General features: G+C 34.6%; 1 protein-coding gene across 1 annotated transcript in view; it reads left to right on the top strand.

The window, feature by feature from the left end:
- The window catches only part of LOC123310911 (chaoptin-like), a 268,551-nt gene that overhangs the window by 51,392 nt on the left and 203,446 nt on the right, over positions 1-13,713 (top strand). The gene's annotated exons all lie outside the window — the stretch shown is intronic.

Raw genomic sequence — 13,713 nt, 5'->3', positions numbered from 1 at the left:
CGTTGTTTGAAAACTCATTTTTGTGAAAATGGTATAATCTGTTTTAACTTCTTATGAATCTATATAAACATGGTTGCACATTGGCAAAAAGGAAGTTCAATTCTTTATTCACAATGTGTGGCAAGATGTTTTTTTCGGGTCGCTTTCCGATATGTCACTCGAGAAAATCACCATTGAACAATATTAGATCGAAAATCAATTCTAATAGGATTCTGCACAAATTATGCCAGATAATATGAGTGACAGATATTATGGTAGGTGCGGGTAATAGGGCCTGTCGGATGATAAGGCATAACTAACAGAAGTTCCATTGATAATGGTGGTAAATCGCAGTCGTGGGTAGCAATCATTTAAACCAGGCGCAAATAGAAACTCAGGTTTACTGAGGTGGCGCAGGGTGACGCAGCTTTTTCCTGCGCTGTACCTACTATCTGACAAGTCATTGCGGTTATTTGCGCGGTCTTGGTTTTTTCTATGTTTTACAAAAACTCAAGCTGCGTTACCTCACCAACCTGCGTTTCTATTTGCGCCTGGCCTTATAGATGGCTCCTCAAAGCAGCCATGACGCGTTAGACATCACAGTGGTATCAGCGTGATATCAAATGCAAAATTTCGTATCATGATCGGTGCGTTAACTAGTCAGCGGATGATGCAGTTTATTCTGGGTGTCCTAAAGGCTTTTACATATGGAAATTTGATATTATTTTTGGGTGTTGAACATAACTTGAGCATAATAATTAAATATTGGTCTCAGTGATCAAATATAGCAAGCATATTTTCTTTATTTATGGATGTGAAAGTCCCGTAGGCCTCATTATCATACTATAGTATGATAAGGTCTACTGACAAGGTTTTTGAGAATGTTCAACTTTGTTTTTCTCAATAGCAGAAGTTGCCATTTTTTGTTTTTATCTGAGAGTATTTGATGTTTAAGTTTAATTAACAATAAAATTTTGTGATTGTGAATTCATAGTTTTCGATTCATTCTAAATCACCGCCTTATTACCCTCACCTACCTAAATGAAAATTCCTGAAATACTCGAAAACTATCAATAATTTCGAAAAAAAAACAGATATAAAATATCCTTTGTCTATGATGTAGAAAATGAATGATTCATAAAGAATATAGGTTGCATAAGAAAAAACACAGCCCTAGCAAAATTGAACAGCCCGTGTGACAGGACTTTTTTTACATTTCAGAGGTCATACCGCTACGTAATGAAGACGAATTGCTACAGGACCCTGTATATTAACCTTGTAAAAAGACTATGACAATGTACCATGATATTAACATGGTAACAAGAAGTATTGCTTGTCTTTGAAAGTTAGTGTTTGAGCATTAAAATTTGACTAACTGTTGATATTTTATTCCAGGTACGACAAAAATGAGGGCACCTTCAATATATTCAGCACTTTTCCAATGACAAGGTAAATCAATTCATTTAACCTGTGGTCAGGCAAAAACTACCATGCAACTGTTAATGGCTATTTTTCTAAGGAAGCAAAATTTAATGGTATTGAATGGCAGCTCTGTAACCATAGGAGCTAGGAAAAAAAGGGTGGCACATTTCTGACTACGCTTTTCGAGAAACTGATAATGCCATCAAACGCATCCCTCTATCTTCTTTTGTTTTCAAGTTATAAGTTAATACTCATTTTTCGCCACTTTGAATTGGTTCCTGTATTTCGTAAAGTTTCAGGGATATCCAAAAACAAATGTAACATTCTGGATATACTTTTTCATGTAGAATGCAGTGGCGTAGTCGAAGTTTTTTTTCAGTCCGCAACTTCATTGATATAGCAGTAATTAAAATTATTTTAAATATAAAACCCTTGTTTTTTTCAACATATTCCAGTCCCATTTTTTTTTCTTATTCACTCTATATAATGAACGTTGTGTTTCTAATTGTTATTCCAATAAAAAAACTCAAAAACTTGTTTGATCAAGTTTTTTCATTGATAATATGATAATTACAATATAATACTTTATGCTTCTACACTGAGAAAAATCTTGAGGTTACAATGTGAAATTACCCACATATTAGCTGGACAGGTTACAGTTACACGGTTGGATTATTTTTTTCACAACTAATATCTGGATGTTTCTACAAGGGTGTTGCGAAATTTCATGAAAAATGTAAAACTATCATGTATATTTACAGTGAATATGAAATTTACAGAAAATATGTGTTAATTCTCTGTGATATCACAAGGGTTGTAATATTCACCTGAAAAATTACAACTGCAATGCAATATTACAATAAATTTGCGAATTTCAACATGAAACGGTAATATCACAACATTATTGTGATCTAAATTTTTTTTGAATCACAATAATTTTGTGAATTATCACATGAAAATGTGATTTCACAACGTTATTTCACAAAGTTATTGTGATTTGAGAATTTTTATTGTGAATTTGCGAAGAAAAAAATGTTGTGTTGTAGAATTACAATGCAGAACCCTTTTAATTTTAAAATTCCTTCACAAATGTGCTTATACAATGTGTTATTACGGCGGTTGTGAAATTACCACGAAAAAATATAATTGTACAACATGATATCGCGGCACAATTTCCTTCAAGGATAGAACACTTTTTATTTACATGTCTACAGCAAGAGAAAAATCTTACGCGAAATTGTTGAAATTTATTATGGTCAAAATATTTCTCTCGAATATGGAAACAGAATAAAAAAAAAGATCAATCGGTTTCCATTAGAGCGTTCCAAAGATGCCGCTTGAAATTTAATAAACAACTGATGATTTTACGAAGGCCAAAATTGTGCTGTTCTTTTTCCGATCCACGAAGAGTCTCATCTGAAGCTGACTTTTCAGAAGCTCATCTAATGGCAGCTCCAGGAGCTTTCCGGTGTAGATCGGTGAAGGAAAGAATTTTTTTGTTGTTATAACTATTCTGTGCATGTCTAGGAGTGTGTGTACAGGATTTTTTTTTTAATGCTTCCTCCCCTCCTCATTTTGGCCTGCTGCCTTATATTGATCTGTGTCCACACACCCCAATGCCTGTACCTCTTTCTAATTTTGATCCGTCATCAGTACAACATACAGTCCATACAGATGACTTTTTGTCTAATTTATTCATCGCATTGAGACAGTCCACAATGACGTTTTTTGTAGAAATTTTTTTCTCGACTTGTTCTTTATATGAATACATTTCTGAAGATATAAATAAAATATATCTTATTCTATTCTTTGTATAATTCATATAGGAGAAGATAGGTTCCTGCATTCCTCCTCAACCATAATCGAATAACAAATTCTGTCACTTGGTCAGAAAATATTTTGAGTAGGTACCTACTGCTGACAAAACTCGTAAGTCTGGGTATTTTTGTAAAATATCTATTTTAAAAATGTGTTAAACACATTCATGGCTTGAGCGTAATATTACAATATGATTGCAAATATCAAGTCATTTTCCAACTATGCGGTACGTGACGTCGCTCGGCTGGATCCGAATTCACAGCTTCAATGGAATTTCATAATGCAATTGTAAAATCACAACTTTTATCTGCTTCCAGATTCATTCTGTGGCCAATCAAAACCTTTCCTGCAACTGTCACCTGCTCGTTGCCCAATCCCATATCCTATCGTAGATACTCACTAACTTACCCCATAACCCAATTCATTCTGGAATGATTCACTGTGTCTTCAAGAACTCTGAAGTGCGAAGAGTTATACATGGTTCAGTTTTTTGTTTAATATGATTTAGTTCTTTCAAGTTCCAAGTATTTCTGCCTTCCAAGTTCCTTCAAGGTTTCAAGTGTGTGACAAAAGTAATATATACTGGAATACTGGTAAGTAGATAGTTATAATTTTTTGAAAGCGATGTTTATTTTTTCGATTTTTGGTTTTCCTTTGGCAGATACTAATGAAAAAAATTGAACACCGCATGCATACAACTTATTATTCATTTATTCTGTATCGAAATATTGCCTATTGGATTCCTACTTATTTAATTTTTTTTTTCAGGAATAAACCACCGATACGAATTCTTTATGGAAAAACGATATGTGTTTACAACCTATGTATTCAGGGAGGCCCTCAATTTAATCTATGGAGATGTTCCGAAGGATGCATTTCAACATTCATCCGGATTCTGGAAGTAAGTCAAGCACGACAAAAGCAAGTTTTATAGAAAACAAATTCATAAATTTATCTATTCCAGAAGATTGTGTCTTTTTTGTTGGAAAAAGACTAGGTATACTTTGTTTTTGAATTTTAAGTTTATACTCTTATGATATGAACCGCTAAATAAGCGCACACTCATATCAATATTTTCAGAAGCTGATATTTCACAGTTGAATGCTTCACAATTATGTTGATTTTTTTTTATATTTTGAAAAAAATGTTTAATCATTTTGGATGATATTTGTGGTTGTTGTTTTTGTTTGATGTAATGTTTCATATTGCTTTTTATATTGAAGATTATATTAATTTCATGTTGTGGTTGTTTTTTAACTGATATAATGTTTCATATCTGTTGTTTTCCATATTGATGACTATATTTTATGGTGTAGTTGTTATTTTTAATTAATTTAATATTTTTTTTTCCATATTGTTGTATATTTTAGGCAGTGATTGTGCCAAATTTAGTTCTGTACAACTACTTTGATGAATAACAAAATAAAGACAATTATCCAGTAATTTTCATGGTTATTTCACGAAGTAATTTTAAAAGGGTGTGGGGTATTTCTACAATGAAATCTGGAATTTTAACAAATACTTGAAATTTACAATTAAATTCTGTGAATCTGCTCTGTTTATTCACAACATTATAGTATTTTACGGTCTTATTGATGCTAAATTTCACGACGTATTTTCGCGAGAACAAGAGGTGATTCCACAATGAATCCTGTAATTTTCCAAAATTTTTTAATCTTACAATTTATTTCTGTAAAAATCTTTTGCGAATTCACAGAATAAATGTAATTTTACAGTTGATACCATAAAATTCCATTGTGATTTCACAATGAGTATTCACAGGTTTAGTTTCTAGAAAAATCATTAGAATAAATTTCATGTGAAATCACAACCAACTTGTGATTTATATTTTCTGTGATTTTACAAGGTTTTCGTTTCAAAATATTCCTTGTGAAATTCCAGTGATTATCGTTGGTCACAAATAACCCAAGATTTTCACTGTAATTTCACTATTTCGTTCTCTCAGTGTATATTCGAACAGGTAACGAGAGACTTTGAAAATAACTTTCGTTCCCGATATTTGAGAACATGCTCTGAAAAGGAGGAAATACCGAGAAATTCAATGAAAACTTCATATTTACCAATACTAGTACGAGCACAGCCGTCTTTTTTTGTGAAGGTGTAAAAAAAAGTGTGAGGTACAAGAGATTATCTACTAGTTGAATTCAGATTTACAAAATTTCATCAATTGACATTTATAACTTATATACATACATTACATACATTGACTTTATAACTTAATTTTTATATTCTCTCGGGAAGGTTTTGAAGGAAACAAGACACATTAAATGGAAGAAAAATTAAGGATTTCACCGAATCCTATGTGAAAGAAGAGAAATGAACAATTTTCAAAATACTGAAATGCTGATGAGTGATTTAATACTTGGTATTTCCACCCCTTGCGTTAATTACAGCTCGGCAACGACGGTTCATACTCAAAATGAGTAATCTTAAAATGTTCTGATCTAATCCTGCCCAGATTTCTCCGAGTTGGATTCCTAAGTCATTAAGAGTAGCTGGATGATTATCTGAACTTCTCAGACTTCTATTGAGGTTGTCCCAAACCTGCTCATGCGGATTGAGATCTGGACTTCTTGCTGACCATTCCATTCGAGAGACTTCAACCTCTTCAAGGTACTCCTGAACGATGCGCGCACGATGGGGTCTGGCATTATCGTCCATAAAAATGAAATTTTCACCAATGTATGGGGAAAATGGCACTACATGCTCTTCAAGAATGTTCCTTATATACTTATCAGCATTCATAGCTCCATTATCAACGACCACTAGGTCTGTGCGAGCCGTCATAGATATTCCACCCCATACCATAATCGATCCTCCCCCGAAACCAGGAAATTCAGGAAATTGCACTCAGCATATCTTTAATGTGGACGTCTGTATACAAGGAAACGTCGATCACAATGGTAGAGGCAGAATCTAGACTCATCTGTGAAGAGAACTCTTTCTCAATCGGCCTCTTCCCAATGGATATGCTCTCTCGCAAAATCCAAACGCGCCCTTCGATGGGCTGGGGTAAGAGCTGGGCCTCTTGCCGCGACACGAGGCCTTAAATCATATTCTCTGAGGCGATCTCTTATTGTCTGAGTGCTAATTTGCACATCATGAGTTTGCTCAAGCTGAATTTGAAGGAGACGAGCGGTTGCAAACCGTTGTCTCAACGAAGAAACTCTCAAGTAACGTTCTTGAATGGCAGTTGTTAACCGTGGTCTACCCTGACCTGGTCTTCGGACATTCATACCTGTCTCCCTGAATCGCTGCAACATTCTGGACACACTTGTATGGGAAACTCCAAACCTTTCTGCAATTTTTGTGTATGTCCACCCTTCTTCTCGCAAAACTACCTCTTGGGCACATTCCTCTTGGGTCAAATTGCGTGTTTCGCGTTGCATAGCGATCGAGTGTAGAAAATCAAACGAAAGAAAAACTATTGATCACTAGAATTGATCGAGAACAACTGATTTTAGAATGGAGCCAATACATTCAAAATCTGATAATAGCATCTTTTTTTATTCCTGCTGGGAAAAAACATCTGTATTGAAGAAAACCGTTGAAAGTGGATAACATATGCATGCATAATTCTGATAAAAATAATTATCATTGAGAACACCTTCAGCTGTAGAATAAATTTGAGATTTCCATAATGTGCGTTAATTTATTTGCGCAGTGTATTTTCATTTCCTCTCATAAATTGTTACAACAAAAAAGCTATACACATTATCCTATTATTAATGAAAATGACCAACTTGCCAACTTGACTGAACTAGTTCTTGAGTTTTTTAATTGAAGAACAATTAGATATGCGACGTATACTATATAAATTATGAATCTTAAAAAAATATGGGACTGATGGAATATGTAAAAAAAATTTCTCAGCAATTTAACTACATAATGGTTGCAAAAAAACATGAGTTGAAAACTCTAGAAGGAAGATCCAACTGAGATGAATCCTAGAGGTGAAACGAAGTAAGTATCATGGGAATAAACTCTGGTCTCTTCCATCGAGACCTAGATTATGAAGTTTGCCACTAATGCACCGAGTTGTTTCGGGATCTTCATAAAGTAAATTAATTAGGACAATATTTGTGCTGAACTGTAAGTTTTTGTTTCTAAAGTGCACGATGCTGAAGTTCCGTAACGAAGAATAACAATAACTGAATCAATGTAATGCAGTAATGGAATATTTGCATAACTCGCGGAATACACTATGATTATTCCAAGAGTGCGCCTGAAATTAATGAAATACAGCATTTGTCCTAGCTTATTTGGATTGTTCCAGAGATAACTCAATCTAGAATAACTCTTAAGTTGAGAGTCTATTTGGAAACAGATTGAATTGGAGTAAATTAGAAAACAAACGGCTAACAACATAACTCTTCTGATTTTGTCAACAACTATACCAATGACTACTGGCAAATGTTTGAATTCAGCGAACACATAAATCTCTTCCCAGAATTATATAATTCTATCAGCTTAAAATATGCTAAGTTCGCAAGAGTCCTGAAATGGCACACTTTGAATCTATGTAAGCTGTAACGGAGTTGGTTAGATGTGGACATTTTAATTAGGGGGAGTATGATAGACCCTTATATTCAAGTTGGGTAGGTACGTTGAATGAGATAAGTTTCAGCAGTTGAGAACTACATGTATTCAATAACTACCAGGTAGGATTTGAAACGAGGACCCTTCATGCAAGCTACCTGTATTTCTAATTGATTTCTTATGCATAGAGAACCGAACATTCATGAATGTTCGATTCAATAAATCTAAATTATTGATATAGATTTTGTAATTTGTAGCTTATTGTACCGAAACTTCAGTAAGTTTCAAAAAGCATTATTTTTTCAAAGAAGGTAAATAAGCTTACCTGGTGTAGTGAAGTGTAGTGATGAAAAATTCCTATTATACCAGACTGTTACTGTTGCCATTGCTTTTTTTATGTGATTAGAATGATTAGTGACTGCCTCGGTAGTGTTGGCTGATATGAGAATATTGGTATCATCCGCCTATAAATAAGTGTTTAGATTTACTTTCATTTGGTCCAGATCCATCTGATCTGATTCCCTTAAAATTTCAACTATGCCCGCGTCCTCAGCATTGCCTGGTTAATCACTATGTATATCATCTGGGAGGTCCTCGATGTAGGCTATAAAGAGAATAGGGCCCAGAATGGTTCCTTGTGGGACTCCTATTACGATGTCTTTTTCCGAAGAGAGAATTTTTCCTCCATTTTCACATAGAATAACTTTAATTTTTTTATAAGTAGCTTTCAATTAGTTTGAGGGGCAATCTACAATTATTTGCACCGAGTTATAAATGGAAACTTCACGATTCAGGATTAATTAACAATATACGCCCTTTGTGGTTCATTTCATAAATTCACATTTCGTCAATATTCATCTGAAAAAATTTAATTACGGTTTTGAATTACCCGAAAAACTTTCGGTTCACCACGTATGATGCATATGCGATTCCGAGTTTTATGTTTGGAGGCTGTCTCTGAGGAGTTACAGCCGACGGAAAGTTTTACCTACTGAAAACACACCTAATGAAATTAGTTCATGAACTTGAAACTTGCGGAAACACGAGTTCTTACAAGACGGGTAATCAAAAGCGAATTTAATCTGAACGGGATTACTGCATTAGCGGAGATTAAAAAGTATGAGTTGAGTAATTCATCATCCCGTTGTCGACGGGTGGGGTTCTCTTGTCTCGTGACTTTCAGTTTTCGGGCCCGGTGTTATTTATGGTGCTTTGGAAGAGGAGAAAAATGGAAAAAGTTTCTCTTTTCTTAGACAGTATCCAATTGTTCTTGGTTTGTAATGAATACCATTGGATCGGGCACAAGGGGAATTGAAGATATGAATAGCAGATATAGGAATTCATTCATACGTTGCATCTCCAAATTATTACATCGGCTGACACACAACTAAAATTGTATCAGATCACCAGTTACACTGCCCAAAAATTGTATACAGGGTGAGTGAAACTATTTTTACAGTAGATTCAATTTTTTTATATTCCTTTTTTTCCGATTAGGCCCTGATAAAAAGATATGGTCATTTTAAATTTTCCCCTGGAAAAATGAAATTACTTTCAGAATAACTAGCTAAATCTATGTACTACCAATGGGTTCTTCACTTAGCGGCGCTCTCGAAGAGGCCTACATGGACTTCTTAGAAAAACAAATAATGATTCTACCCCTAAGTGAATTTGTATTATTCTGGAGAAGGTATGTCCTACAAGCACTGACTTTATTATTCCTTATGATTCACATCATCCTCCACACATAAAAAAGCAGCATTTAACTTACTAATACATAGACTGAATACTAAACCTTCATCAGTTGAAAATTGTAAGAAAGAACTTGAAGAAAAAAAGAAAAAAGAAATAGTTGATAAAAAGGTCTTCCCACATCATAGCATAACTCTAAATTGTATCTCCATTCCCTTTTGTCAAAGACTTAATTACAATATCAACTCAATCCTACAGAAATATAACTACTATGTTACTAATAAAGGAGGTAATACTCTGGAACATACAAACCAAAAATAAGAACAGAACAAAAGGTGGAGTCTATAAGATCGAATGTGAAGATTGTCAGGCTTATTATGTTGGTATGACTACACACGCTACTAATACAAGACTCTCTGAATATGTGAAGAATAAACCTCTATCATCACCTTATTAATAACAACCATAAAACTTCAATTAAACAATCTCAGTTTTCTTCACTACGGAAGGAATTTTTATCGATTAACCTTTTTGAAGAAATTAGAAATTTTGAGAAGAAAGGATGACAGAAATTTGAAAACGATGTAAAAGATTTTCCGTCGTATAATATTTTCAAGATGATCATTTAGCGACGACAGGCAAGAAAGAGAACTTATTTTTATCTCAGTGTTTGTATATTTCTATGCGGTTCAGAAGTGAAGCATGCCTGTGATGTATCTATACTCCATTCAATTTTATTTTAGCAGTCGGTTGGCCATAGAAATTTGACACATTTCACTCTATAAAAGGTGCGTTCGGCCAGTAGACTCTATCAGCACTTTCTGTTCCGAGTCGTTCGGGCACGCAGTTTCAGAACAAAAAGTGTCAATAGTTGTCGTTCGTTCTAGACGGAGTAGAGTTTTCGGAATCAACTCTATGAGCCCCAGCTCCCAAGGTGGGGCGCGAAAGGAGTTTGTGTAGAAGTAGGGTTATGAAAAGAGACAAACCATAAAAAAACAGATTATAAACAAACTATTCATAAAACTGTAGAATTTTCGTTTAATCCACACTAAGAATGATCTATTCATATACATTTTCGAACAAACTGCTTTCAAATTCAAATTTTTTCCATGATTTTTGTGGTTGACATTTGTCATTCGTTCATTCAAAAATTGCCAATTTGTACAGGCTCTATTAGCCCTAGCTGATCTGTGATAAAACTCTAGTTCTACTCGCTCTGTACCGGTGTTTACTGGCCGAACGTAGTCATAGTATAGTACGAGTGGGTTATGACGCTTGTCAAAACATTTTTGAGTTTTAAATCAACGCTATGTTGCCCGTTCTACGTAAAAGTTTCTGTTATTACGTATTTTATCACAATGTCGAACTATTTGGAAAATATGTGAAGAACAAAATTGAAGTTTATACAAACTGATTAAAGGCATACCAAATCCAGTTATTTGCATGGAAAATCTAACAGATCAGTATAATATCATACTATGCACTAGCTTGAGGAGAGTTAATGTTCGTTGTCTTCTTTGGCTAAAGTTTAAATACGTTACATCAGTTGTAGATTTCAAAAATATTAACCCGAAGATGAAATGCATATGATGCAGCGGTTGGGAATGGGTATTTCCCGAAGGAATTAACAGATAATTACAAGGATGTTAAATTCTTCAGCAAAAATCATCTTGCATCAATATAAGTGAATGGAATTAAAGGAAGTTTCAAGTCAAGATGAACTTCACCTTCAAACAAAAATTTCACATGAATAAACAATTAACAGGACAACTGGCACGTCTTTGTGGCTGTTCATCTTAATACATTGATATAATAATAATTAGGTATTTATTGGTACCTTGAGACATTTACAATGTATAGGTCAAGTCAAATGAAAAATAGAAATATCAATTTTCGGGAAGTTATTCTACGATGACATTCATCGAAAATCCTGTAGTAAACTTTTCGCATTAATTCACTCAAACATAAAATTCTCAAATGCCAGCACTTTTTTGGATCTTCAATAGAAGGAAATCCTTTGTGATCCTCTTCATTCACAATATTTCTCATTGAGGATATATTCAGCTGAAATAAAAGTCGTTTAGATTCAGATGAAACACTAGGTATATAATTTCTCTTATATTGAATATGTTCGCTACCGTCTGACGTATTGTGGATTTTAGAATATCAGGGTATAACTATTTGAATGAGCCGACCTGAATTCTAAATAGCACTTGCTAAAATCCTGTCTCTTTTTTCGAATCACTTTCGGCATTTTCGTAATAAAAATTGATATTAGTTATGGCAACGGCGTTATATCATTAACATAGACATAGAGACATGGACTGAGCAATGCCAGCATAAAATTGGCTATTTATTAGAAAGAGAGAAAAGCTCGTCGGGACATACCTTTCTCTGTTTTGTTCACATAGAGGTGATTGTAGACCAATCAAAATTCTAGAAAAAGACAACTGCATTCCCGACGTGTTTTTCTCTCTGTCACTTTTTTGACCGTATTTCATGCATAGATATAAAGGGAAGGCACAGTCCATGTCTCTATGTCTATGTATCATTAACGACATTTCATGAGTGCCAACCTTACTTCAGTCTGGTTACAAAAACTTGAAAAAATTATTTCATGGCCAACCGACTGCTAAAATAAAAGTGAATGGAGTATAGGTGTGGACATTTCACCCACTTCATTAGAGTTCCTGTATGAGGTGTGTCATGGTAAAAAAAACCCTTAGTTTTTCCCAGATCACAGAGAGAACCTTCTAATGGACATTTTCGTTGAAGTTGATAATAAAATTCACGTTTTTCCACTCTACTCATAAAGCGGCGGGCCCATTGCACTGCTCAAAGTTACAGCACCAATGTCCAATTTTAATTTTCAGAGATTGAACGAAATGCACTCCTCTAGATCGGAATGACGGGAAATGTAAATATTTGCCTTGCACGAATGACACGGGCAAGGTTTTGCAGATTTTGTTGCAAAATTCAATTCAATTACTTAATGGAGTCTGAAAGGCTAACGCTAAGTATTCGACGGGGATCCAATAATTAAATTGTATTCTTCGAATCAGTTCGCTATATTGGAGAAGTGTTCGCCAAATTCACAAAAAAATCGTTATTGGTTTTTTCGTTCGCTTCTGAGGTGATTATCGAATTAAAAGCGATGGTTCGCAATTCATTGGAATAATTTGGGTGGGGTTGCTTCAATATTTGAGTTTTCTGCGGAGAATCCTCATCAAAATGATAATTTCTGTTACTTTTTCTAGGGAATTTGATGAGAAAGCACGCCGTAGTGTGATTTCGCGAATTATCTGGCTTGATTATAACCGAACCGATGTTGAAAAACAATAAAGTAGTCTGTTTCAGAAAGGGAAAACCAATGTCCACAGTTTTGGTTCTTTCAAAAATTACGAGGATATATTCTGAAATTATTAGCCTACTATAGAACCAAACAGAATTTCAATTTCCAAATATTTTATTGCTCAACATATTCTCCTCTTAATTGGATACATTTATTACAGCGAACCTGCAACGTCTCTAGACCTTTAAAAAAAAATGTTTCTTCTTGCTCTGCAAACCAAACCTTCACAGCTTTTATTACCTCCTCGTTGGAAGAAAATTTACGACGTCTTAAACTTTTTTTCAGTTGAGGAAAGAGATGATAGTCGGATGGAGCCAAATCTGGTGAATAAGAGGGGTGTTTTAGTAATTAAAACCCTAAATTTATTCCATGGCAACATGAGATTTATGTGCAAAGGCGTTGTCCTGCAAAAACAAAACACCTTTGGATAGCTTTCCGCGTCTTTTCTCTTTACTCTTTTTCCGCAGAGTGGTCAGTAATGTCGAATAGTAATCTCCGGTTATTATTCTACCCTTATCCAAAAAATCAATCATGATTACTCCATGACAATCCCAAAAAACTGAAGCAAGATCTTTTCCAGCAGATTTTTGGACAAGAAATTTCTTAGGTCTTGGAGAACCAGAGTGTCGCCATTCCATCGATTGTTACTTTGTTTCTGGATCGTAGAAATGTACCCAAGTCTCATTCATAGCAAAAATTCGGTTTGAGCAGTCTACATCGTTTTCGAATAGAGCACAGACCGAACGCAATGCTTCTACCCTTGCACGCTTTTGGTCAACATTCAAACATTTGGGGATCCATTTTGCAGCAATTTTGCTCATGTCCAAATTGGCGTGGACAATATGATGAACGCGTTCGTATGATATATTCAGTGCTTCAGATATCCGTTG

The sequence above is a fragment of the Coccinella septempunctata genome, chromosome 1, assembly GCF_907165205.1.
Source record: "Coccinella septempunctata chromosome 1, icCocSept1.1, whole genome shotgun sequence".
In the NCBI taxonomy this organism is placed as follows: Eukaryota; Metazoa; Arthropoda; class Insecta; order Coleoptera; family Coccinellidae; genus Coccinella; species Coccinella septempunctata.
Note: the sequence above shows the minus strand (reverse complement) of the source record. Positions and strands in the feature narration are given on the sequence as shown.